General features: G+C 49.0%; 23 non-coding genes across 23 annotated transcripts; 11 read left to right on the top strand and 12 right to left on the bottom strand.

The window, feature by feature from the left end:
• Nucleotides 1-481: 481 nt before the first annotated feature.
• trnav-aac (transfer RNA valine (anticodon AAC)) lies at nt 482-554 on the bottom strand. The gene has a single exon. It is a non-coding gene; the product is annotated as a tRNA-Val (tRNA).
• A 750-nt stretch (nt 555-1,304) lies between these two features.
• Nucleotides 1,305-1,386, top strand: trnal-cag (transfer RNA leucine (anticodon CAG)). Its single transcript has one exon. It is a non-coding gene; the product is annotated as a tRNA-Leu (tRNA).
• Nucleotides 1,387-2,383: 997 nt separating this feature from the next.
• Nucleotides 2,384-2,456, bottom strand: trnav-aac (transfer RNA valine (anticodon AAC)). The gene has a single exon. It is a non-coding gene; the product is annotated as a tRNA-Val (tRNA).
• A 757-nt stretch (nt 2,457-3,213) lies between these two features.
• On the top strand, nt 3,214-3,295 carry trnal-cag (transfer RNA leucine (anticodon CAG)). Its single transcript has one exon. It is a non-coding gene; the product is annotated as a tRNA-Leu (tRNA).
• Nucleotides 3,296-4,266: 971 nt separating this feature from the next.
• On the bottom strand, nt 4,267-4,339 carry trnav-aac (transfer RNA valine (anticodon AAC)). Its single transcript has one exon. It is a non-coding gene; the product is annotated as a tRNA-Val (tRNA).
• Nucleotides 4,340-5,089: 750 nt separating this feature from the next.
• Nucleotides 5,090-5,171, top strand: trnal-cag (transfer RNA leucine (anticodon CAG)). The gene has a single exon. It is a non-coding gene; the product is annotated as a tRNA-Leu (tRNA).
• Nucleotides 5,172-6,172: 1,001 nt separating this feature from the next.
• trnav-aac (transfer RNA valine (anticodon AAC)) lies at nt 6,173-6,245 on the bottom strand. Its single transcript has one exon. It is a non-coding gene; the product is annotated as a tRNA-Val (tRNA).
• Nucleotides 6,246-6,995: 750 nt separating this feature from the next.
• Nucleotides 6,996-7,077, top strand: trnal-cag (transfer RNA leucine (anticodon CAG)). The gene has a single exon. It is a non-coding gene; the product is annotated as a tRNA-Leu (tRNA).
• A 998-nt stretch (nt 7,078-8,075) lies between these two features.
• trnav-aac (transfer RNA valine (anticodon AAC)) lies at nt 8,076-8,148 on the bottom strand. Its single transcript has one exon. It is a non-coding gene; the product is annotated as a tRNA-Val (tRNA).
• A 756-nt stretch (nt 8,149-8,904) lies between these two features.
• On the top strand, nt 8,905-8,986 carry trnal-cag (transfer RNA leucine (anticodon CAG)). Its single transcript has one exon. It is a non-coding gene; the product is annotated as a tRNA-Leu (tRNA).
• Nucleotides 8,987-9,985: 999 nt separating this feature from the next.
• On the bottom strand, nt 9,986-10,058 carry trnav-aac (transfer RNA valine (anticodon AAC)). Its single transcript has one exon. It is a non-coding gene; the product is annotated as a tRNA-Val (tRNA).
• Nucleotides 10,059-10,808: 750 nt separating this feature from the next.
• trnal-cag (transfer RNA leucine (anticodon CAG)) lies at nt 10,809-10,890 on the top strand. Its single transcript has one exon. It is a non-coding gene; the product is annotated as a tRNA-Leu (tRNA).
• Nucleotides 10,891-11,887: 997 nt separating this feature from the next.
• On the bottom strand, nt 11,888-11,960 carry trnav-aac (transfer RNA valine (anticodon AAC)). Its single transcript has one exon. It is a non-coding gene; the product is annotated as a tRNA-Val (tRNA).
• Nucleotides 11,961-12,710: 750 nt separating this feature from the next.
• Nucleotides 12,711-12,792, top strand: trnal-cag (transfer RNA leucine (anticodon CAG)). Its single transcript has one exon. It is a non-coding gene; the product is annotated as a tRNA-Leu (tRNA).
• A 997-nt stretch (nt 12,793-13,789) lies between these two features.
• Nucleotides 13,790-13,862, bottom strand: trnav-aac (transfer RNA valine (anticodon AAC)). Its single transcript has one exon. It is a non-coding gene; the product is annotated as a tRNA-Val (tRNA).
• A 757-nt stretch (nt 13,863-14,619) lies between these two features.
• Nucleotides 14,620-14,701, top strand: trnal-cag (transfer RNA leucine (anticodon CAG)). The gene has a single exon. It is a non-coding gene; the product is annotated as a tRNA-Leu (tRNA).
• Nucleotides 14,702-15,698: 997 nt separating this feature from the next.
• trnav-aac (transfer RNA valine (anticodon AAC)) lies at nt 15,699-15,771 on the bottom strand. The gene has a single exon. It is a non-coding gene; the product is annotated as a tRNA-Val (tRNA).
• A 757-nt stretch (nt 15,772-16,528) lies between these two features.
• On the top strand, nt 16,529-16,610 carry trnal-cag (transfer RNA leucine (anticodon CAG)). Its single transcript has one exon. It is a non-coding gene; the product is annotated as a tRNA-Leu (tRNA).
• A 997-nt stretch (nt 16,611-17,607) lies between these two features.
• trnav-aac (transfer RNA valine (anticodon AAC)) lies at nt 17,608-17,680 on the bottom strand. The gene has a single exon. It is a non-coding gene; the product is annotated as a tRNA-Val (tRNA).
• A 758-nt stretch (nt 17,681-18,438) lies between these two features.
• On the top strand, nt 18,439-18,520 carry trnal-cag (transfer RNA leucine (anticodon CAG)). Its single transcript has one exon. It is a non-coding gene; the product is annotated as a tRNA-Leu (tRNA).
• A 997-nt stretch (nt 18,521-19,517) lies between these two features.
• On the bottom strand, nt 19,518-19,590 carry trnav-aac (transfer RNA valine (anticodon AAC)). Its single transcript has one exon. It is a non-coding gene; the product is annotated as a tRNA-Val (tRNA).
• A 757-nt stretch (nt 19,591-20,347) lies between these two features.
• trnal-cag (transfer RNA leucine (anticodon CAG)) lies at nt 20,348-20,429 on the top strand. Its single transcript has one exon. It is a non-coding gene; the product is annotated as a tRNA-Leu (tRNA).
• A 2,880-nt stretch (nt 20,430-23,309) lies between these two features.
• On the bottom strand, nt 23,310-23,382 carry trnav-aac (transfer RNA valine (anticodon AAC)). Its single transcript has one exon. It is a non-coding gene; the product is annotated as a tRNA-Val (tRNA).
• Nucleotides 23,383-24,135: the final 753 nt, after the last annotated feature.

Here is a 24,135-nt window from a genome sequence, read left to right as displayed (position 1 = left end):
ACAACACAACAAACAATGCAGCCTGGAGTATGGGGCTGCTTTCACATCAGGGCAGTCCATGACTTGATTTCCTCTGGTGGGGGGAAGCAGAGAAATTTCATACAGTCATTTGACTTGGCTAGCTTTCCAACTGCACTCTTGACAGAGGACCAAATGCATGGGTAACGTCATCCAATTACAACAGCTGCTCATTTTGGGGCACTGCCGCCCGATACAAATGCTGACCAGACAGGCAGGCGAAGAAATCTGGCTCATTTGAATGGTGTGGGCCAGGAGTCAGCCTGGAAGACCGGCATTTTTTTGCGAGGGGAGCTTTCACACATGCGCAAATGATGAGCCTTCTCCCAGAAAGTCCTGATTTTACAGGGCTGGTGTGAAAGTGCCCCTGAATGCCTCTGTTCTGACAACCTCTTTTAACGCCTAACAGATTGGAGTCAAAAGCCATCAGCCAAAACACAGGTGGCATTGAAGCACACCTGGATGCTTCCGCCCTGTTTCGACCAGGGGACCTTTCGTGTGTTAGACGAACGTGATGACCACTACACTACGGAAACCCTTGTGCCAACGGCCCATGACAGCATGGACACATTTGACTTGAAGCAAGCATAAGCCATGGCTGTGATCACAGCTTTGGAGACCACATTGATTTGAGGACATTGAGGACATCTGGATCACAGAACATCCATGCTTGACCACGTTGAGAAAGTTGGATGGCTGTGATACTTCCAAGTGACAGCAGGTAGAAAAGTTCCTGGTTGAGGGAAATCTCCACCTTTGAGTAAGCCGGGGAACCAAGGCAATCCACTGTTTTCTTCCCTCAACCAAAATTCAATCATTCATCCATTGACAACAGCTGAGCTTGGCCACTTTGGCTGAAGTCTGTGATACTTTGCATCACAAAAGCAAGAGTTTTCATCCAACCACACAAGCATTAGGTGTCCATTTCCCAGGTGAGAAGCATATTGGCCTCCCAGGCTCAACAGGTGGAAGTATCAAAGCCGTCCAACTTTCTCAACATGGCCAGCCACAGCCAAACAGCTGCTTATTGCACTTAGTAAGTATTTAGTAAGGATTTTTGCCCTCAAAAGCCTTTGCTGTCGAGCAGAGTGGCGCAGCGGGAGCGTGCTGGGCCCAGAGGCCAACGGATCGAAACCGTCCTGTGCTACTGGTGACTGTCTTGACACACACCACTGCTTGCTCACCCTTTTGTTGATCCCTGTTCTCAAAAAAAGACATGTCTTCTTCCTTTTTGCAGCCAATTGCCACTTCCGGCTTGGATGAACATTGGCTTTTCAGCTTGGGCAGGTAGTGTGGCCGAGCGGTCCAAGGCGCTGGATTCAGGTTCCAGTCTCTCCGGAGGCGTGGGTTCAAATCCCACCACTGCCAGCTGGGAAAGGTTTGGAGGCTTCTCTGAAGCTGATCAAAGGAGTCAGCCAAGCCTCTCTGTTGCGGTGGGGAAATGTTCACTCACCTGCATTGTCTGTGCTTCAACAACAGAACTGCGGCACAAGCCTTATGAAATCACCTGGCTACTGAGATTTTCATGAGAAGCCACATTTACCAATGGTCATCCAGTCCACATAGGATGGCAGACTGATTGGAGCGGAGTCCCCACATCACAATAATTTCCGGAAGGCACACCCCGTGGTCAATCCGCTCCGTTGTTACGGCACAACATTTCTCAAATCCCATTGGTGAATAACAACTGCGTTGTACCACTTTCTTTTCATTAGGGGTGTCAATGACACTCTGAGAGACTTTGCATCACAAAGGAAACAGGTCTCCACCACACACCCATGAAGTTGAAATTCCACTGGTGAGAAATATATTGGCTTAGCAGACTCATCATTTAGAAGTTTTGCAGTCGTCCAAGTCAGGAATGACACATGTACATGAAAGAAAACAACACAACAAACAATGCAGCCTGGAGTATGGGGCTGCTTTCACATCAGGGCAGTCCATGACTTGATTTCCTCTGGTGGGGGGAAGCTGAGAAATTTCATACAGTCATTTGACTTGGCTAGCTTTCCAACTGCACTCTTGACAGAGGACCAAATGCATGGGTAACGTCATCCAATTACAACAGCTGCTCATTTTGGGGCACTGCCACCCGATACAAATGCTGACCAGACAGGCAGGCGAAGAAATCTGGCTCATTTGAATGGTGTGGGCCAGGAGTCAGCCTGGAAGACCGGCATGTTTTTGCGAGGGGAGCTTTCACACATGCGCAAATGATGAGCCTTCTCCCAGAAAGTCCCGATTTTACAGGGCTGGTGTGAAAGTGCCCCTGAATGCCTCTGTTCTGACAACCTCTTTTAACGCCTAACAGATTGGAGTCAAAAGCCATCAGCCAAAACACAGGTGGCATTGAAGCACACCTGGATGCTTCCGCCCTGTTTCGACCAGGGGACCTTTCGTGTGTTAGACGAACGTGATGACCACTACACTACGGAAACCCTTGTGCCAACGGCCCATGACAGCATGGGCACATTTGACTTGAAGCAAGCATAAGCCATGGCTGTGATCACAGCTTTGGAGACCACATTGATTTGAGGACATTGAGGACATCTGGATCACAGAACATCCATGCTTGACCACGTTGAGAAAGTTGGATGGCTGTGATACTTCCAAGTGACAGCAGGTAGAAAAGTTCCTGGTTGAGGGAAATCTCCAACTTTGAGTAAGCCGGGGAACCAAGGCAATCCACTGTTTTCTTCCCTCAACCAAAATTCAGTCATTCATCCATTGACAACAGCTGAGCTTGGCCACTTTGGCTGAAGTCTGTGATACTTTGCATCACAAAAGCAAGAGTTTTCATCCAACCACACAAGCATTAGGTGTCCATTTCCCAGGTGAGAAGCATATTGGCCTCCCAGGCTCAACAGGTGGAAGTATCAAAGCCGTCCAACTTTCTCAACATGGCCAGCCACAGCCAAACAGCTGCTTATTGCACTTAGTAAGTATTTAGTAAGGATTTTTGCCCTCAAAAGCCTTTGCTGTCGAGCAGAGTGGCGCAGCGGGAGCGTGCTGGGCCCATAACCCAGAGGCCAACGGATCGAAACCGTCCTGTGCTACTGGTGACTGTCTTGACACACACCACTGCTTGCTCACCCTTTTGTTGATCCCTGTTCTCAAAAAAAGACATGTCTTCTTCCTTTTTGCAGCCAATTGCCACTTTCGGCTTGGATGAACATTGACTTCTCAGCTTGGGCAGGTAGTGTGGCCGAGCGGTCCAAGGCGCTGGATTCAGGTTCCAGTCTCTCCGGAGGCGTGGGTTCAAATCCCACCACTGCCAGCTGGGAAAGGTTTGGAGGCTTCTCTAAAGCTGATCAAAGGTGTCAGCCAAGCCTCTCTGTTGCGGTGGGGAAATGTTCACTCACCTGCATTGTCTGTGCTTCAACAACAGAACTGCGGCACAAGCCTTATGAAATCACCTGGCAACTGAGATTTTCATGAGAAGCCACATTTACCAAGGGACTGATTGGAGCGGAGTCCCCACATCACAATAATTTCCGGAAGGCACACCCCGTGGTCAATCCGCTCCGTTGTTACGGCACAACATTTGTCAAATCCCATTGGTGAATAACAACTGAGTTGTACCACTTTCTTTTATTAGGGGTGTCAATGACACTCTGAGAGACTTTGCATCACATAGGAAACAGGTCTCTACCACACACCCATGAAGTTGAAATTCCACTGGTGAGAAATATATTGGCTTAGCAGACTCATCATTAGAAGTTTTGCAGTCCTCCAAGTCAGGAATGACACATGTACATGAAAGAAAACAACACAACAAACAATGCAGCCTGGAGTATGGGGCTGCTTTCACATCAGGGCAGTCCATGACTTGATTTCCTCTGGTGGGGGGAAGCTGAGAAATTTCATACAGTCATTTGACTTGGCTAGCTTTCCAACTGCACTCTTGACAGAGGACCAAATGCATGGGTAACGTCATCCAATTACAACAGCTGCTCATTTTGGGGCACTGCCGCCCGATACAAATGCTGACCAGACAGGCAGGCGAAGAAATCTGGCTCATTTGAATGGTGTGGGCCAGGAGTCAGCCTGGAAGACCGGCATGTTTTTGCGAGGGGAGCTTTCACACATGCGCAAATGATGAGCCTTCTCCCAGAAAGTCCCTGATTTTACAGGGCTGGTGTGAAAGTGCCCCTGAATGCCTCTGTTCTGACAACCTCTTTTAACGCCTAACAGATTGGAGTCAAAAGCCATCAGCCAAAACACAGGTGGCATTGAAGCACACCTGGATGCTTCCGCCCTGTTTCGACCAGGGGACCTTTCGTGTGTTAGACAAACGTGATGACCACTACACTACGGAAACCCTTGTGCCAACGGCCCATGACAGCATGGGCACATTTGACTTGAAGCAAGCATAAGCCATGGCTGTGATCACAGCTTTGGAGACCACATTGATTTGAGGACATTGAGGACATCTGGATCACAGAACATCCATGCTTGACCACGTTGAGAAAGTTGGATGGCTGTGATACTTCCAAGTGACAGCAGGTAGAAAAGTTCCTGGTTGAGGGAAATCTCCACCTTTGAGTAAGCCGGGGAACCAAGGCAATCCACTGTTTTCTTCCCTCAACCAAAATTCAATCATTCATCCATTGACAACAGCTGAGCTTGGCCACTTTGGCTGAAGTCTGTGATACTTTGCATCACAAAAGCAAGAGTTTTCATCCAACCACACAAGCATTAGGTGTCCATTTCCCAGGTGAGAAGCATATTGGCCTCCCAGGCTCAACAGGTGGAAGTATCAAAGCCGTCCAACTTTCTCAACATGGCCAGCCACAGCCAAACAGCTGCTTATTGCACTTAGTAAGTATTTAGTAAGGATTTTTGCCCTCAAAAGCCTTTGCTGTCGAGCAGAGTGGCGCAGCGGGAGCGTGCTGGGCCCCAGAGGCCAACGGATCGAAACCGTCCTGTGCTACTGGTGACTGTCTTGACACACACCACTGCTTGCTCACCCTTTTGTTGATCCCTGTTCTCAAAAAAAGACATGTCTTCTTCCTTTTTGCAGCCAATTGCCACTTCGGCTTGGATGAACATTGACTTTTCAGCTTGGGCAGGTAGTGTGGCCGAGCGGTCCAAGGCGCTGGATTCAGGTTCCAGTCTCTCCGGAGGCGTGGGTTCAAATCCCACCACTGCCAGCTGGGAACAGTTTGGAGGCTTCTCTGAAGCTGATCAAAGGAGTCAGCCAAGCCTCTCTGTTGCGGTGGGGAAATGTTCACTCACCTGCATTCGTGTGTGCTTCAACAACAGAACTGCGGCACAAGCCTTATGAAAATCACCTGGCTAATGAGATTTTCAGTGAGAAGCCACATTTACCAAGGGTCATCCAGTCCACATAGGATGGCAGACTGATTGGAGCGGAGTCCCCACATCACAATAATTTCCGGAAGGCACACCCCGTGGTCAATCCGCTCCGTTGTTACGGCACAACATTTCTCAAATCCCATTGGTGAATAACAACTGCGTTGTACCACTTTCTTTTCATTAGGGGTGTCAATGACACTCTGAGAGACTTTGCATCACAACGGAAACAGGTCTCCACCACACACCCATGAAGTTGAAATTCCACTGGTGAGAAATATATTGGCTTAGCAGACTCATCATTTAGAAGTTTTGCAGTCGTCCAAGTCAGGAATGACACATGTACATGAAAGAAAACAACACAACAAACAATGCAGCCTGGAGTATGGGGCTGCTTTCACATCAGGGCAGTCCATGACTTGATTTCCTCTGGTGGGGGGAAGCTGAGAAATTTCATACAGTCATTTGACTTGGCTAGCTTTCCAACTGCACTCTTGACAGAGGACCAAATGCATGGGTAACGTCATCCAATTACAACAGCTGCTCATTTTGGGGCACTGCCGCCCGATACAAATGCTGACCAGACAGGCAGGCGAAGAAATCTGGCTCATTTGAATGGTGGGGGCCAGGAGTCAGCCTGGAAGACCGGCATGTTTTTGCGAGGGGAGCTTTCACACATGCGCAAATGATGAGCCTTCTCCCAGAAAGTCCCTGATTTTACAGGGCTGGTGTGAAAGTGCCCCTGAATGCCTCTGTTCTGACAACCTCTTTTAACGCCTAACAGATTGGAGTCAAAAGCCATCAGCCAAAACACAGGTGGCATTGAAGCACACCTGGATGCTTCCGCCCTGTTTCGACCAGGGGACCTTTCGTGTGTTAGACGAACGTGATGACCACTACACTACGGAAACCCTTGTGCCAACGGCCCATGACAGCATGGACACATTTGACTTGAAGCAAGCATAAGCCATGGCTGTGATCACAGCTTTGGAGACCACATTGATTTGAGGACATTGAGGACATCTGGATCACAGAACATCCATGCTTGACCACGTTGAGAAAGTTGGATGGCTGTGATACTTCCAAGTGACAGCAGGTAGAAAAGTTCCTGGTTGAGGGAAATCTCCACCTTTGAGTAAGCCGGGGAACCAAGGCAATCCACTGTTTTCTTCCCTCAACCAAAATTCAATCATTCATCCATTGACAACAGCTGAGCTTGGCCACTTTGGCTGAAGTCTGTGATACTTTGCATCACAAAAGCAAGAGTTTTCATCCAACCACACAAGCATTAGGTGTCCATTTCCCAGGTGAGAAGCATATTGGCCTCCCAGGCTCAACAGGTGGAAGTATCAAAGCCGTCCAACTTTCTCAACATGGCCAGCCACAGCCAAACAGCTGCTTATTGCACTTAGTAAGTATTTAGTAAGGATTTTTGCCCTCAAAAGCCTTTGCTGTCGAGCAGAGTGGCGCAGCGGGAGCGTGCTGGGCCCAGAGGCCAACGGATCGAAACCGTCCTGTGCTACTGGTGACTGTCTTGACACACACCACTGCTTGCTCACCCTTTTCTTGATCCCTGTTCTCAAAAAAAGACATGTCTTCTTCCTTTTTGCAGCCAATTGCCACTTCCGCCTTGGATGAACATTGGCTTTTCAGCTTGGGCAGGTAGTGTGGCCGAGCGGTCCAAGGCGCTGGATTCAGGTTCCAGTCTCTCCGGAGGCGTGGGTTCAAATCCCACCACTGCCAGCTGGGAAAGGTTTGGAGGCTTCTCTGAAGCTGATCAAAGGAGTCAGCCAAGCCTCTCTGTTGCGGTGGGGAAATGTTCACTCACCTGCATTGTCTGTGCTTCAACAACAGAACTGCGGCACAAGCCTTATGAAATCACCTGGCTACTGAGATTTTCATGAGAAGCCACATTTACCAATGGTCATCCAGTCCACATAGGATGGCAGACTGATTGGAGCGGAGTCCCCACATCACAATAATTTCCGGAAGGCACACCCCGTGGTCAATCCGCTCCGTTGTTACGGCACAACATTTCTCAAATCCCATTGGTGAATAACAACTGCGTTGTACCACTTTCTTTTCATTAGGGGTGTCAATGACACTCTGAGAGACTTTGCATCACAAAGGAAACAGGTCTCCACCACACACCCATGAAGTTGAAATTCCACTGGTGAGAAATATATTGGCTTAGCAGACTCATCATTTAGAAGTTTTGCAGTCGTCCAAGTCAGGAATGACACATGTACATGAAAGAAAACAACACAACAAACAATGCAGCCTGGAGTATGGGGCTGCTTTCACATCAGGGCAGTCCATGACTTGATTTCCTCTGGTGGGGGGAAGCTGAGAAATTTCATACAGTCATTTGACTTGGCTAGCTTTCCAACTGCACTCTTGACAGAGGACCAAATGCATGGGTAACGTCATCCAATTACAACAGCTGCTCATTTTGGGGCACTGCCAGCCCGATACAAATGCTGACCAGACAGGCAGGCGAAGAAATCTGGCTCATTTGAATGGTGTGGGCCAGGAGTCAGCCTGGAAGACCGGCATGTTTTTGCGAGGGGAGCTTTCACACATGCGCAAATGATGAGCCTTCTCCCAGAAAGTCCCGATTTTACAGGGCTGGTGTGAAAGTGCCCCTGAATGCTTCTGTTCTGACAACCTCTTTTAACGCCTAACAGATTGGAGTCAAAAGCCATCAGCCAAAACACAGGTGGCATTGAAGCACACCTGGATGCTTCCGCCCTGTTTCGACCAGGGGACCTTTCGTGTGTTAGACGAACGTGATGACCACTACACTACGGAAACCCTTGTGCCAACGGCCCATGACAGCATGGACACATTTGACTTGAAGCAAGCATAAGCCATGGCTGTGATCACAGCTTTGGAGACCACATTGATTTGAGGACATTGAGGACATCTGGATCACAGAACATCCATGCTTGACCACGTTGAGAAAGTTGGATGGCTGTGATACTTCCAAGTGACAGCAGGTAGAAAAGTTCCTGGTTGAGGGAAATCTCCACCTTTGAGTAAGCCGGGGAACCAAGGCAATCCACTGTTTTCTTCCCTCAACCAAAATTCAATCATTCATCCATTGACAACAGCTGAGCTTGGCCACTTTGGCTGAAGTCTGTGATACTTTGCATCACAAAAGCAAGAGTTTTCATCCAACCACACAAGCATTAGGTGTCCATTTCCCAGGTGAGAAGCATATTGGCCTCCCAGGCTCAACAGGTGGAAGTATCAAAGCCGTCCAACTTTCTCAACATGGCCAGCCACAGCCAAACAGCTGCTTATTGCACTTAGTAAGTATTTAGTAAGGATTTTTGCCCTCAAAAGCCTTTGCTGTCGAGCAGAGTGCGCAGCGGGAGCGTGCTGGGCCCAGAACCCAGAGGCCAACGGATCGAAACCGTCCTGTGCTACTGGTGACTGTCTTGACACACATCGCTGCTTGCTCACCCTTTTCTTGATCCCTGTTCTCAAAAAAAGACATGTCTTCTTCCTTTTTGCAGCCAATTGCCACTTCCGGCTTGGATGAACATTGACTTCTCAACTTGGGCAGGTAGTGTGGCCGAGCGGTCCAAGGCGCTGGATTCAGGTTCCAGTCTCTCCGGAGGCGTGGGTTCAAATCCCACCACTGCCAGCTGGGAAAGGTTTGGAGGCTTCTCTGAAGCTGATCAAAGGTGTCAGCCAAGCCTCTCTGTTGCGGTGGGGAAATGTTCACTCACCTGCATCGTGTGTGCTTCAACAACAGAACTGCGGCACAAGCCTTATGAAAACACCTGGCTAACTGAGATTTTCAGTGAGAAGCCACATTTACCAAGGGTCATCCAGTCCACATAGGATGGCAGACTGATTGGAGCGGAGTCCCCACATCACAATAATTTCCGGAAGGCACACCCCGTGGTCAATCCGCTCCGTTGTTACGGCACAACATTTCTCAAATCCCATTGGTGAATAACAACTGCGTTGTACCACTTTCTTTTCATTAGGGGTGTCAATGACACTCTGAGAGACTTTGCATCACAACGGAAACAGGTCTCCACCACACACCCATGAAGTTGAAATTCCACTGGTGAGAAATATATTGGCTTAGCAGACTCATCATTTAGAAGTTTTGCAGTCGTCCAAGTCAGGAATGACACATGTACATGAAAGAAAACAACACAACAAACAATGCAGCCTGGAGTATGGGGCTGCTTTCACATCAGGGCAGTCCATGACTTGATTTCCTCTGGTGGGGGGAAGCTGAGAAATTTCATACAGTCATTTGACTTGGCTAGCTTTCCAACTGCACTCTTGACAGAGGACCAAATGCATGGGTAACGTCATCCAATTACAACAGCTGCTCATTTTGGGGCACTGCCGCCCGATACAAATGCTGACCAGACAGGCAGGCGAAGAAATCTGGCTCATTTGAATGGTGTGGGCCAGGAGTCAGCCTGGAAGACCGGCATGTTTTTGCGAGGGGAGCTTTCACACATGCGCAAATGATGAGCCTTCTCCCAGAAAGTCCCGATTTTACAGGGCTGGTGTGAAAGTGCCCCTGAATGCCTCTGTTCTGACATCCTCTTTTAACGCCTAACAGATTGGAGTCAAAAGCCATCAGCCAAAACACAGGTGGCATTGAAGCACACCTGGATGCTTCCGCCCTGTTTCGACCAGGGGACCTTTCGTGTGTTAGACGAACGTGATGACCACTACACTACGGAAACCCTTGTGCCAACGGCCCATGACAGCATGGGCACATTTGACTTGAAGCAAGCATAAGCCATGGCTGTGATCACAGCTTTGGAGACCACATTGATTTGAGGACATTGAGGACATCTGGATCACAGAACATCCATGCTTGACCACGTTGAGAAAGTTGGATGGCTGTGATACTTCCAAGTGACAGCAGGTAGAAAAGTTCCTGGTTGAGGGAAATCTCCACCTTTGAGTAAGCCGGGGAACCAAGGCAATCCACTGTTTTCTTCCCTCAACCAAAATTCAATCATTCATCCATTGACAACAGCTGAGCTTGGCCACTTTGGCTGAAGTCTGTGATACTTTGCATCACAAAAGCAAGAGTTTTCATCCAACCACACAAGCATTAGGTGTCCATTTCCCAGGTGAGAAGCATATTGGCCTCCCAGGCTCAACAGGTGGAAGTATCAAAGCCGTCCAACTTTCTCAACATGGCCAGCCACAGCCAAACAGCTGCTTATTGCACTTAGTAAGTATTTAGTAAGGATTTTTGCCCTCAAAAGCCTTTGCTGTCGAGCAGAGTGGCGCAGCGGGAGCGTGCTGGGCCCAGAGGCCAACGGATCGAAACCGTCCTGTGCTACTGGTGACTGTCTTGACACACACCACTGCTTGCTCACCCTTTTCTTGATCCCTGTTCTCAAAAAAAGACATGTCTTCTTCCTTTTTGCAGCCAATTGCCACTTTCGGCTTGGATGAACATTGACTTTTCAGCTTGGGCAGGTAGTGTGGCCGAGCGGTCCAAGGCGCTGGATTCAGGTTCCAGTCTCTCCGGAGGCGTGGGTTCAAATCCCACCACTGCCAGCTGGGAAACATTTGGAGGCTTCTCTGAAGCTGATCAAAGGAGTCAGCCAAGCCTCTCTGTTGCGGTGGGGAAATGTTCACTCACCTGCATCGTGTGTGCTTCAACAACAGAACTGCGGCACAAGCCTTATGAAAACACCTGGCTAATGAGATTTTCGTGAGAAGCCACATTTACCAAGGGTCATCCAGTCCACATAGGATGGCAGACTGATTGGAGCGGAGTCCCCACATCACAATAATTTCCGGAAGGCACACCCCGTGGTCAATCCGCTCCGTTGTTACGGCACAACATTTCTCAAATCCCATTGGTGAATAACAACTGCGTTGTACCACTTTCTTTTCATTAGGGGTGTCAATGACACTCTGAGAGACTTTGCATCACAACGGAAACAGGTCTCCACCACACACCCATGAAGTTGAAATTCCACTGGTGAGAAATATATTGGCTTAGCAGACTCATCATTTAGAAGTTTTGCAGTCGTCCAAGTCAGGAATGACACATGTACATGAAAGAAAACAACACAACAAACAATGCAGCCTGGAGTATGGGGCTGCTTTCACATCAGGGCAGTCCATGACTTGATTTCCTCTGGTGGGGGGAAGCTGAGAAATTTCATACAGTCATTTGACTTGGCTAGCTTTCCAACTGCACTCTTGACAGAGGACCAAATGCATGGGTAACGTCATCCAATTACAACAGCTGCTCATTTTGGGGCACTGCCGCCCGATACAAATGCTGACCAGACAGGCAGGCGAAGAAATCTGGCTCATTTGAATGGTGGGGGCCAGGAGTCAGCCTGGAAGACCGGCATGTTTTTGCGAGGGGAGCTTTCACACATGCGCAAATGATGAGCCTTCTCCCAGAAAGTCCCGATTTTACAGGGCTGGTGTGAAAGTGCCCCTGAATGCCTCTGTTCTGACATCCTCTTTTAACGCCTAACAGATTGGAGTCAAAAGCCATCAGCCAAAACACAGGTGGCATTGAAGCACACCTGGATGCTTCCGCCCTGTTTCGACCAGGGGACCTTTCGTGTGTTAGACGAACGTGATGACCACTACACTACGGAAACCCTTGTGCCAACGGCCCATGACAGCATGGGCACATTTGACTTGAAGCAAGCATAAGCCATGGCTGTGATCACAGCTTTGGAGACCACATTGATTTGAGGACATTGAGGACATCTGGATCACAGAACATCCATGCTTGACCACGTTGAGAAAGTTGGATGGCTGTGATACTTCCAAGTGACAGCAGGTAGAAAAGTTCCTGGTTGAGGGAAATCTCCACCTTTGAGTAAGCCGGGGAACCAAGGCAATCCACTGTTTTCTTCCCTCAACCAAAATTCAATCATTCATCCATTGACAACAGCTGAGCTTGGCCACTTTGGCTGAAGTCTGTGATACTTTGCATCACAAAAGCAAGAGTTTTCATCCAACCACACAAGCATTAGGTGTCCATTTCCCAGGTGAGAAGCATATTGGCCTCCCAGGCTCAACAGGTGGAAGTATCAAAGCCGTCCAACTTTCTCAACATGGCCAGCCACAGCCAAACAGCTGCTTATTGCACTTAGTAAGTATTTAGTAAGGATTTTTGCCCTCAAAAGCCTTTGCTGTCGAGCAGAGTGGCGCAGCGGGAGCGTGCTGGGCCCAGAGGCCAACGGATCGAAACCGTCCTGTGCTACTGGTGACTGTCTTGACACACACCACTGCTTGCTCACCCTTTTGTTGATCCCTGTTCTCAAAAAAAGACATGTCTTCTTCCTTTTTGCAGCCAATTGCCACTTTCGGCTTGGATGAACATTGACTTTTCAGCTTGGGCAGGTAGTGTGGCCGAGCGGTCCAAGGCGCTGGATTCAGGTTCCAGTCTCTCCGGAGGCGTGGGTTCAAATCCCACCACTGCCAGCTGGGAAACATTTGGAGGCTTCTCTGAAGCTGATCAAAGGAGTCAGCCAAGCCTCTCTGTTGCGGTGGGGAAATGTTCACTCACCTGCATCGTGTGTGCTTCAACAACAGAACTGCGGCACAAGCCTTATGAAAACACCTGGCTAATGAGATTTTCGTGAGAAGCCACATTTACCAAGGGTCATCCAGTCCACATAGGATGGCAGACTGATTGGAGCGGAGTCCCCACATCACAATAATTTCCGGAAGGCACACCCCGTGGTCAATCCGCTCCGTTGTTACGGCACAACATTTCTCAAATCCCATTGGTGAATAACAACTGCGTTGTACCACTTTCTTTTCATTAGGGGTGTCAATGACACTCTGAGAGACTTTGCATCACAACGGAAACAGGTCTCCACCACACACCCATGAAGTTGAAATTCCACTGGTGAGAAATATATTGGCTTAGCAGACTCATCATTTAGAAGTTTTGCAGTCGTCCAAGTCAGGAATGACACATGTACATGAAAGAAAACAACACAACAAACAATGCAGCCTGGAGTATGGGGCTGCTTTCACATCAGGGCAGTCCATGACTTGATTTCCTCTGGTGGGGGGAAGCTGAGAAATTTCATACAGTCATTTGACTTGGCTAGCTTTCCAACTGCACTCTTGACAGAGGACCAAATGCATGGGTAACGTCATCCAATTACAACAGCTGCTCATTTTGGGGCACTGCCGCCCGATACAAATGCTGACCAGACAGGCAGGCGAAGAAATCTGGCTCATTTGAATGGTGGGGGCCAGGAGTCAGCCTGGAAGACCGGCATGTTTTTGCGAGGGGAGCTTTCACACATGCGCAAATGATGAGCCTTCTCCCAGAAAGTCCCGATTTTACAGGGCTGGTGTGAAAGTGCCCCTGAATGCCTCTGTTCTGACATCCTCTTTTAACGCCTAACAGATTGGAGTCAAAAGCCATCAGCCAAAACACAGGTGGCATTGAAGCACACCTGGATGCTTCCGCCCTGTTTCGACCAGGGGACCTTTCGTGTGTTAGACGAACGTGATGACCACTACACTACGGAAACCCTTGTGCCAACGGCCCATGACAGCATGGGCACATTTGACTTGAAGCAAGCATAAGCCATGGCTGTGATCACAGCTTTGGAGACCACATTGATTTGAGGACATTGAGGACATCTGGATCACAGAACATCCATGCTTGACCACGTTGAGAAAGTTGGATGGCTGTGATACTTCCAAGTGACAGCAGGTAGAAAAGTTCCTGGTTGAGGGAAATCTCCACCTTTGAGTAAGCCGGGGAACCAAGGCAATCCACTGTTTTCTTCCCTCAACCAAAATTCAATCATTCATCCATTGACAACAGCTGAGCTTGGCCACTTTGGCTGAAGTCTGTGATACTTTGCATCACAAAAGCAAGAGTTTTCATCCAACCACACAAGCATTAGGTGTCCATTTCCCAGGTGAGAAGCATATTGGCCTCCCAGGCTCAACAGGTGGAAGTATCAAAGCCGTCCAACTTTCTCAACATGGCCAGCCACAGCCAAACAGCTGCTTATTGCACTTAGTAAGTATTTAGTAAGGATTTTTGCCCTCAAAAGCCTTTGCTGTCGAGCAGAGTGGCGCAGCGGGAGCGTGCTGGGCCCATAACCCAGAGGCCAACGGATCGAAACCGTCCTGTGCTACTGGTGACTGTCTTGACACACACCACTGCTTGCTCACCCTTTTGTTGATCCCTGTTCTCAAAAAAAGACATGTCTTCTTCCTTTTTGCAGCCAATTGCCACTTTCGGCTTGGATGAACATTGACTTTTCAGCTTGGGCAGGTAGTGTGGCCGAGCGGTCCAAGGCGCTGGATTCAGGTTCCAGTCTCTCCGGAGGCGTGGGTTCAAATCCCACCACTGCCAGCTGGGAAACATTTGGAGGCTTCTCTGAAGCTGATCAAAGGAGTCAGCCAAGCCTCTCTGTTGCGGTGGGGAAATGTTCACTCACCTGCATCGTGTGTGCTTCAACAACAGAACTGCGGCACAAGCCTTATGAAAACACCTGGCTAATGAGATTTTCGTGAGAAGCCACATTTACCAAGGGTCATCCAGTCCACATAGGATGGCAGACTGATTGGAGCGGAGTCCCCACATCACAATAATTTCCGGAAGGCACACCCCGTGGTCAATCCGCTCCGTTGTTACGGCACAACATTTCTCAAATCCCATTGGTGAATAACAACTGCGTTGTACCACTTTCTTTTCATTAGGGGTGTCAATGACACTCTGAGAGACTTTGCATCACAACGGAAACAGGTCTCCACCACACACCCATGAAGTTGAAATTCCACTGGTGAGAAATATATTGGCTTAGCAGACTCATCATTTAGAAGTTTTGCAGTCGTCCAAGTCAGGAATGACACATGTACATGAAAGAAAACAACACAACAAACAATGCAGCCTGGAGTATGGGGCTGCTTTCACATCAGGGCAGTCCATGACTTGATTTCCTCTGGTGGGGGGAAGCTGAGAAATTTCATACAGTCATTTGACTTGGCTAGCTTTCCAACTGCACTCTTGACAGAGGACCAAATGCATGGGTAACGTCATCCAATTACAACAGCTGCTCATTTTGGGGCACTGCCGCCCGATACAAATGCTGACCAGACAGGCAGGCGAAGAAATCTGGCTCATTTGAATGGTGGGGGCCAGGAGTCAGCCTGGAAGACCGGCATGTTTTTGCGAGGGGAGCTTTCACACATGCGCAAATGATGAGCCTTCTCCCAGAAAGTCCCGATTTTACAGGGCTGGTGTGAAAGTGCCCCTGAATGCCTCTGTTCTGACATCCTCTTTTAACGCCTAACAGATTGGAGTCAAAAGCCATCAGCCAAAACACAGGTGGCATTGAAGCACACCTGGATGCTTCCGCCCTGTTTCGACCAGGGGACCTTTCTTGTGTTAGACGAACGTGATGACCACTACACTACGGAAACCCTTGTGCCAACGGCCCATGACAGCATGGGCACATTTGACTTGAAGCAAGCATAAGCCATGGCTGTGATCACAGCTTTGGAGACCACATTGATTTGAGGACATTGAGGACATCTGGATCACAGAACATCCATGCTTGACCACGTTGAGAAAGTTGGATGGCTGTGATACTTCCAAGTGACAGCAGGTAGAAAAGTTCCTGGTTGAGGGAAATCTCCACCTTTGAGTAAGCCGGGGAACCAAGGCAATCCACTGTTTTCTTCCCTCAACCAAAATTCAATCATTCATCCATTGACAACAGCTGAGCTTGGCCACTTTGGCTGAAGTCTGTGATACTTTGCATCACAAAAGCAAGAGTTTTCATCCAACCACACAAGCATTAGGTGTCCATTTCCCAGGTGAGAAGCATATTGGCCTCCCAGGCTCAACAGGTGGAAGTATCAAAGCCGTCCAACTTTCTCAACATGGCCAGCCACAGCCAAACAGCTGCTTATTGCACTTAGTAAGTATTTAGTAAGGATTTTTGCCCTCAAAAGCCTTTGCTGTCGAGCAGAGTGGCGCAGCGGGAGCGTGCTGGGCCCATAACCCAGAGGCCAACGGATCGAAACCGTCCTGTGCTACTGGTGACTGTCTTGACACACACCACTGCTTGCTCACCCTTTTGTTGATCCCTGTTCTCAAAAAAAGACATGTCTTCTTCCTTTTTGCAGCCAATTGCCACTTTCGGCTTGGATGAACATTGACTTTTCAGCTTGGGCAGGTAGTGTGGCCGAGCGGTCCAAGGCGCTGGATTCAGGTTCCAGTCTCTCCGGAGGCGTGGGTTCAAATCCCACCACTGCCAGCTGGGAAACATTTGGAGGCTTCTCTGAAGCTGATCAAAGGAGTCAGCCAAGCCTCTCTGTTGCGGTGGGGAAATGTTCACTCACCTGCATCGTGTGTGCTTCAACAACAGAACTGCGGCACAAGCCTTATGAAAACACCTGGCTAATGAGATTTTCGTGAGAAGCCACATTTACCAAGGGTCATCCAGTCCACATAGGATGGCAGACTGATTGGAGCGGAGTCCCCACATCACAATAATTTCCGGAAGGCACACCCCGTGGTCAATCCGCTCCGTTGTTACGGCACAACATTTCTCAAATCCCATTGGTGAATAACAACTGCGTTGTACCACTTTCTTTTCATTAGGGGTGTCAATGACACTCTGAGAGACTTTGCATCACAACGGAAACAGGTCTCCACCACACACCCATGAAGTTGAAATTCCACTGGTGAGAAATATATTGGCTTAGCAGACTCATCATTTAGAAGTTTTGCAGTCGTCCAAGTCAGGAATGACACATGTACATGAAAGAAAACAACACAACAAACAATGCAGCCTGGAGTATGGGGCTGCTTTCACATCAGGGCAGTCCATGACTTGATTTCCTCTGGTGGGGGGAAGCTGAGAAATTTCATACAGTCATTTGACTTGGCTAGCTTTCCAACTGCACTCTTGACAGAGGACCAAATGCATGGGTAACGTCATCCAATTACAACAGCTGCTCATTTTGGGGCACTGCCGCCCGATACAAATGCTGACCAGACAGGCAGGCGAAGAAATCTGGCTCATTTGAATGGTGGGGGCCAGGAGTCAGCCTGGAAGACCGGCATGTTTTTGCGAGGGGAGCTTTCACACATGCGCAAATGATGAGCCTTCTCCCAGAAAGTCCCGATTTTACAGGGCTGGTGTGAAAGTGCCCCTGAATGCCTCTGTTCTGACAACCTCTTTTAACGCCTAACAGATTGGAGTCAAAAGCCATCAGCCAAAACACAGGTGGCATTGAAGCACACCTGGATGCTTCCGCCCTGTTTCGACCAGGGGACCTTTCGTGTGTTAGACGAACGTGATGACCACTACACTACGGAAACCCTTGTGCCAACGGCCCATGACAGCATGGGACACATTTGACTTGAAGCAAGCATAAGCCATGGCTGTGATCACAGCTTTGGAGACCACATTGATTTGAGGACATTGAGGACATCTGGATCACAGAACATCCATGCTTGACCACGTTGAGAAAGTTGGATGGCTGTGATACTTCCAAGTGACAGCAGGTAGAAAAGTTCCTGGTTGAGGGAAATCTCCACCTTTGAGTAAGCCGGGGAACCAAGGCAATCCACTGTTTTCTTCCCTCAACCAAAATTCAATCATTCATCCATTGACAACAGCTGAGCTTGGCCACTTTGGCTGAAGTCTGTGATACTTTGCATCACAAAAGCAAGAGTTTTCATCCAACCACACAAGCATTAGGTGTCCATTTCCCAGGTGAGAAGCATATTGGCCTCCCAGGCTCAACAGGTGGAAGTATCAAAGCCGTCCAACTTTCTCAACATGGCCAGCCACAGCCAAACAGCTGCTTATTGCACTTAGTAAGTATTTAGTAAGGATTTTTGCCCTCAAAAGCCTTTGCTGTCGAGCAGAGTGGCGCAGCGGGAGCGTGCTGGGCCCATAACCCAGAGGCCAACGGATCGAAACCGTCCTGTGCTACTGGTGACTGTCTTGACACACACCACTGCTTGCTCACCCTTTTGTTGATCCCTGTTCTCAAAAAAAGACATGTCTTCTTCCTTTTTGCAGCCAATTGCCACTTTCGGCTTGGATGAACATTGACTTTTCAGCTTGGGCAGGTAGTGTGGCCGAGCGGTCCAAGGCGCTGGATTCAGGTTCCAGTCTCTCCGGAGGCGTGGGTTCAAATCCCACCACTGCCAGCTGGGAAACATTTGGAGGCTTCTCTGAAGCTGATCAAAGGAGTCAGCCAAGCCTCTCTGTTGCGGTGGGGAAATGTTCACTCACCTGCATCGTGTGTGCTTCAACAACAGAACTGCGGCACAAGCCTTATGAAAACACCTGGCTAATGAGATTTTCGTGAGAAGCCACATTTACCAAGGGTCATCCAGTCCACATAGGATGGCAGACTGATTGGAGCGGAGTCCCCACATCACAATAATTTCCGGAAGGCACACCCCGTGGTCAATCCGCTCCGTTGTTACGGCACAACATTTCTCAAATCCCATTGGTGAATAACAACTGCGTTGTACCACTTTCTTTTCATTAGGGGTGTCAATGACACTCTGAGAGACTTTGCATCACAAAGGAAACAGGTCTCCACCACACACCCATGAAGTTGAAATTCCACTGGTGAGAAATATATTGGCTTAGCAGACTCATCATTTAGAAGTTTTGCAGTCGTCCAAGTCAGGAATGACACATGTACATGAAAGAAAACAACACAACAAACAATGCAGCCTGGAGTATGGGGCTGCTTTCACATCAGGGCAGTCCATGACTTGATTTCCTCTGGTGGGGGGAAGCAGAGAAATTTCATACAGTCATTTGACTTGGCTAGCTTTCCAACTGCACTCTTGACAGAGGACCAAATGCATGGGTAACGTCATCCAATTACAACAGCTGCTCATTTTGGGGCACTGCCGCCCGATACAAATGCTGACCAGACAGGCAGGCGAAGAAATCTGGCTCATTTGAATGGTGTGGGCCAGGAGTCAGCCTGGAAGACCGGCATGTTTTTGCGAGGGGAGCTTTCACACATGCGCAAATGATGAGCCTTCTCCCAGAAAGTCCCGATTTTACAGGGCTGGTGTGAAAGTGCCCCTGAATGCCTCTGTTCTGACAACCTCTTTTAACGCCTAACAGATTGGAGTCAAAAGCCATCAGCCAAAACACAGGTGGCATTGAAGCACACCTGGATGCTTCCGCCCTGTTTCGACCAGGGGACCTTTCGTGTGTTAGACGAACGTGATGACCACTACACTACGGAAACCCTTGTGCCAACGGCCCATGACAGCATGGACACATTTGACTTGAAGCAAGCATAAGCCATGGCTGTGATCACAGCTTTGGAGACCACATTGATTTGAGGACATTGAGGACATCTGGATCACAGAACATCCATGCTTGACCACGTTGAGAAAGTTGGATGGCTGTGATACTTCCAAGTGACAGCAGGTAGAAAAGTTCCTGGTTGAGGGAAATCTCCACCTTTGAGTAAGCCGGGGAACCAAGGCAATCCACTGTTTTCTTCCCTCAACCAAAATTCAATCATTCATCCATTGACAACAGCTGAGCTTGGCCACTTTGGCTGAAGTCTGTGATACTTTGCATCACAAAAGCAAGAGTTTTCATCCAACCACACAAGCATTAGGTGTCCATTTCCCAGGTGAGAAGCATATTGGCCTCCCAGGCTCAACAGGTGGAAGTATCAAAGCCGTCCAACTTTCTCAACATGGCCAGCCACAGCCAAACAGCTGCTTATTGCACTTAGTAAGTATTTAGTAAGGATTTTTGCCCTCAAAAGCCTTTGCTGTCGAGCAGAGTGGCGCAGCGGGAGCGTGCTGGGCCCATAACCCAGAGGCCAACGGATCGAAACCGTCCTGTGCTACTGGTGACTGTCTTGACACACACCACTGCTTGCTCACCCTTTTGTTGATCCCTGTTCTCAAAAAAAGACATGTCTTCTTCCTTTTTGCAGCCAATTGCCACTTTCGGCTTGGATGAACATTGACTTTTCAGCTTGGGCAAGTAGTGTGGCCGAGCGGTCCAAGGCGCTGGATTCAGGTTCCAGTCTCTCCGGAGGCGTGGGTTCAAATCCCACCACTGCCAGCTGGGAAACATTTGGAGGCTTCTCTGAAGCTGATCAAAGGAGTCAGCCAAGCCTCTCTGTTGCGGTGGGGAAATGTTCACTCACCTGCATCGTGTGTGCTTCAACAACAGAACTGCGGCACAAGCCTTATGAAAACACCTGGCTACTGAGATTTTCGTGAGAAGCCACATTTACCAAGGGTCATCCAGTCCACATAGGATGGCAGACTGATTGGAGCGGAGTCCCCACATCACAATAATTTCCAGGAAGGCACACCCCGTGGTCAATCCGCTCCGTTGTTACGGCACAACATTTCTCAAATCCCATTGGTGAATAACAACTGCGTTGTACCACTTTCTTTTCATTAGGGGTGTCAATGACACTCTGAGAGACTTTGCATCACAACGGAAACAGGTCTCCACCACACACCCATGAAGTTGAAATTCCACTGGTGAGAAATATATTGGCTTAGCAGACTCATCATTTAGAAGTTTTGCAGTCGTCCAAGTCAGGAATGACACATGTACATGAAAGAAAACAACACAACAAACAATGCAGCCTGGAGTATGGGGCTGCTTTCACATCAGGGCAGTCCATGACTTGATTTCCTCTGGTGGGGGGAAGCAGAGAAATTTCATACAGTCATTTGACTTGGCTAGCTTTCCAACTGCACTCTTGACAGAGGACCAAATGCATTGGTAACGTCATCCAATTACAACAGCTGCTCATTTTGGGGCACTGCCGCCCGATACAAATGCTGACCAGACAGGCAGGCGAAGAAATCTGGCTCATTTGAATGGTGTGGGCCGGTTTACAGTCAGGTCGGCACCACTCCAAGTCGGCCCCGGCCAACTCGGCACCGCCCCGGGATACAGTCAACTCGGCATCAAGCCAAGTCGGCATCAAGCCAAGTCGGCATCTCGTCAAGTCGGCCTCGCGGGCGGGGGGGCTCTCGAGTGGCCGAGTTGGTCGGTGCGGACTTGACTGTAAGCTGCTTACCAACTCGGCCAAAAGCGTCTCTCTTTTTTTTTTAATCACGATGGTGGATAGTGTACCTGGGAGCTTCATGTTTGACGTCCGAGTAGCTTAGCTACAAGCGCGCAGCGCTTAGCGGCTGTCTGGTCATGTGACCGGTCCCAAGGCATTCTGGGAATCGTAGTGCAGCGATGCCGGCTGCGCCGCGACGATTTGCAGTTTTTTTCGTGCCGGTAGCGCCGCTTCTCCTCACGTAGCAGGCAGGGGACTGGAGGACAAACTGTGTGGTTATGGTGACTGACAGGTTAGAGGTGGAGAATGGACCTGGAGCTTCATGGTTGACGTCCTGCTTGAACCGAGTAGCTTAGCTACGAGCGCACAGCGCGAGCGGCTGTCTGGTCATGTGACCAGATCATGTGACCGGCATGTGATCCGCGAACGCCGCATGATCAAACCAATCGCCTGCATTATAATTTTATTGTAATGTTCTCCACCCCCGAAGTTTGGTCAGTCAGTACAATTAGATTTACAATTAGATCTAAAACATGTAGGGTCACCGCTCCTGAGGACTGGAGTTTGACACGTGATTTAAATGTATACATGACGACCGTCATTTCAGTGAAATGAAATGTATATAATATTTTACCGGAGGGCTACGTTTATGAGCTTATGAACGCCAAGAAACCACATGAACAGCTTAACATGTACTCCTGGTAATCGTTTGATATTACAGTCCCAGTTGCTATTACTGTTGACGCACACTCGATGGCGGGCAAACAACATTTACAACAAAATACATGCTTTTGCAAATGGCAATGTTTGTTAAAGAAAAGAATAATGACTGATAAACTCACAATGTTGATCAGAAATGAACAAATCAGCATAAGCATACTGCAATACAGGTATTATGTTGTGGTTGGGATGAAATACAACAAGTATGATCGAGTTCGTCATGCAGCTTCGGTCTTCCTAGGTTTCCACTGATTGGGTAAAAATAAATTAATTGTACTGGCTGACCAAACTTCGGGGGTGGAGAACATTACAATAAAATTATAATGCAGGCGACTGGTTTGATCATGCGGCGTTCGCGGATCACATGCCGGTCACATGATCTGGTCACATGACCAGACAGCCGCTCGCGCTGTGCGCTCGTAGCTTTGCTACTCGGTTCAAGCAGGACGTCAACCATGAAGCTCCAGGTCCATTCTCCACCTCTAACCTGTCAGTCACCATAATCACACAGTTTGTCCTCCAGTCCCCTGCCTGCTACGTGAGGAGAAGCGGCGCTGCCGGCATGAAAAAAACTGCAAATTGTCGCGGCGCAGCCGGCATCGCTGCACTACGATTCCCAGAATGCCTTGGGACCGGTCACATGACCAGACAGCCGCTAAGCGCTGCGCGCTTGTAGCTAACCTACTCGGACGTCAAACATGAAGCTCCCAGGTACATTATCCACCATCGTGATTAAAAAAAAAAGAAAGACGCTTTTGGCCGAGTTGGTAAGCAGCTTACAGTCAAGTCCGCACCGACCAACTCGGCCACTCGAGAGCCCCCCCGCCCGCGAGGCCGACTTGACGAGATGCCGACTTGGCTTGATGCCGACTTGGCTTGATGCCGAGTTGGCTTGATGCCGAGTTCACTGTATCCCGGGGCGGTGCCGAGTTGGCCGGGGCTGACTTGGAGTGGTGCCGACCTGACTGTATCCCGTGTGGGCCAGGAGTCAGCCTGGAAGACCGGCATGTTTTTGCGAGGGGAGCTTTCACACATGCGCAAATGATGAGCCTTCTCCCAGAAAGTCCCGATTTTACAGGGCTGGTGTGAAAGTGCCCCTGAATGCCTCTGTTCTGACATCCTCTTTTAACGCCTAACAGATTGGAGTCAAAAGCCATCAGCCAAAACACAGGTGGCATTGAAGCACACCTGGATGCTTCCGCCCTGTTTCGACCAGGGGACCTTTCGTGTGTTAGACGAACGTGATGACCACTACACTACGGAAACCCTTGTGCCAACGGCCCATGACAGCATGGGCACATTTGACTTGAAGCAAGCATGAGCCATGGCTGTGATCACAGCTTTGGAGACCACATTGATTTGAGGACATTGAGGACATCTGGATCACAGAACATCCATGCTTGACCACGTTGAGAAAGTTGGATGGCTGTGATACTTCCAAGTGACAGCAGGTAGAAAAGTTCCTGGTTGAGGGAAATCTCCACCTTTGAGTAAGCCGGGGAACCAAGGCAATCCACTGTTTTCTTCCCTCAACCAAAATTCAATCATTCATCCATTGACAACAGCTGAGCTTGGCCACTTTGGCTGAAGTCTGTGATACTTTGCATCACAAAAGCAAGAGTTTTCATCCAACCACACAAGCATTAGGTGTCCATTTCCAGGTGAGAAGCATATTGGCCTCCCAGGCTCAACAGGTGGAAGTATCAAAGCCGTCCAACTTTCTCAACATGGCCAGCCACAGCCAAACAGCTGCTTATTGCACTTAGTAAGTATTTAGTAAGGATTTTTGCCCTCAAAAGCCTTTGCTGTCGAGCAGAGTGGCGCAGCGGGAGCGTGCTGGGCCCATAACCCAGAGGCCAACGGATCGAAACCGTCCTGTGCTACTGGTGACTGTCTTGACACACACCACTGCTTGCTCACCCTTTTGTTGATCCCTGTTCTCAAAAAAAGACATGTCTTCTTCCTTTTTGCAGCCAATTGCCACTTTCGGCTTGGATGAACATTGACTTTTCAGCTTGG

This window comes from Salarias fasciatus, chromosome 7 (assembly GCF_902148845.1).
Source record: "Salarias fasciatus chromosome 7, fSalaFa1.1, whole genome shotgun sequence".
NCBI classification, from domain to species: Eukaryota; Metazoa; Chordata; class Actinopteri; order Blenniiformes; family Blenniidae; genus Salarias; species Salarias fasciatus.
This window is presented reverse-complemented; position numbering and strand designations above follow the sequence as displayed.